The sequence below is a fragment of the Notechis scutatus genome, chromosome 2, assembly GCF_049901735.1.
Source record: "Notechis scutatus isolate UNSWTSFEM ecotype Mainland chromosome 2, rNotScu1.2, whole genome shotgun sequence".
NCBI classification, from domain to species: Eukaryota; Metazoa; Chordata; class Lepidosauria; order Squamata; family Elapidae; genus Notechis; species Notechis scutatus.
The window spans coordinates 180964619-180966324 of record NC_142010.1 but is presented as its reverse complement, the minus strand read 5'-3'; positions in this window follow the sequence as shown (position 1 = coordinate 180966324).

Here is a 1706-nt window from a genome sequence, read left to right as displayed (position 1 = left end):
TTTTTGCTTTGTGGGATTGTTCTCCCCCTCCCTCATTCTTGCGAACAGACTTGTCTGTAAATTGATCTTAGATATGGACAGTTTGGGATTTTGATGTTTGTGTATCCATGTACATACTATAGCTAAAGAGCTATTATGTAAGATCTAACTAAAGGATGAGAGCCCAGTATGTTTTCGCACTTTTTGAATGGAATGGTGGGAAATAGGAATGTCTGGCTTTGGGAGGCAACCGATTCCCGTTCTAGAGTACGCCAGGATATGTCAGAATATCTATCCATTTGGTTTAGTCATTGAGAGAAGGCCTTCTGAAAATACCCTCCCCTTGTGAGATCCAACAAGGCAGGAATGAGACAGCAGAACGTCTTTGGTATAGTCCTCACTTTGTGGAATACTCTTTGCCCCCTCCCTCCAAAAGTACAGGCCCCACTTGCTGCAGTCCTGGAAACAGATTTAAACTGTTTTCATTTGAACATAGTTTTGATTCCCACTGATTAAAATTGTGGGGACATTTCTTGGGTTTTCTTTGGGGCTTATATTTGCCCTTTGTAATATTGGGAGAGCGTTTCAGTTATTCCAGTTGACTAATTTATTATGATGTTCTTGGCTTTCTTCTCACTGACATGATATACTCACAACATCCCGTGGGATTGGGATGAGTTAATAAGTTCAGTGAAATGCATAAACAACTACATTCCCTCCCTTAATCTCCTACCAATAAAACTCCCTAGGCTTTCAATGATGCTTTGGGGCCTTTACCCAAGAATGCTAAAGGTGGGGATGGGAGTGATTTGACTCCCACTCCAGTTCCTTTTGGTAACACTCTCTCCACCAAATTTAGGCAAAAAAACCATGGTGATTTCAGGTTGAGGATGTACTTATACGCAATATATAATAAGAGAATAGCTATTGAAACATGGTATTTTGCCATTGAATTTCAACAAGACTGTCTTAAGAGTGCTAGGGTATACATACAAGCTGCAAGATGCCCACTCAATAGAGCAGTGGTAGTCAAGCTGGTCCCTACCCCCAACTAGTGGGCGTTCCAGCTTTCATGGTGGGCGGTAGGGGTTTTGTCTCCTACTTTATAAATCACCATTACTGTGGAACCAGTGGGCGGTTAGAGAAAATTTTACTACTAACAAAGATACAAAAGTGGGCGGTAGGTATAAAAAGGTTGACTACCCCTGCAATAGAGAATCGTCTCTGAATAAATGTTTTTACTTCTGACGATATTGAAGGGTTTTTATTTTCTGGGTATGAAGTACTTGAGGTGATACTGTCCAAGGTGAACCAGTAATTGATTTAATGTATAGTAATCTCATATCCCTAAAACAAGATGGATTGATGACATCAGCAAGTATTACAGGCCCAATTGGCAAAAGAGCTCAGGACCATATTGGGTGGAAACATGCAGAAGAGGCCTTCAACTTGCAGTGGATAGACAATGTCTAAAATAATGATGATGAATCTAATATGTTCTGCTGGAGCAGCTTGGTGGCCTAGAGGTAGAGCTCTCGCCTCACAATCAGGAGGCTATGAGTTCAATTCTAGGTAATGGCAGATGTTTCTGTCTCTGGGAGCAATGAGTAATTGTCTGCTGTGAACTCCACTTAGGTGTCAGGAAGGGCATCTGGCCAATAAACACTCAGTTCCATTAAGTTGTCCCAACTCTACCCTGATTGCATGGGATTACAGGGTCATTTAAA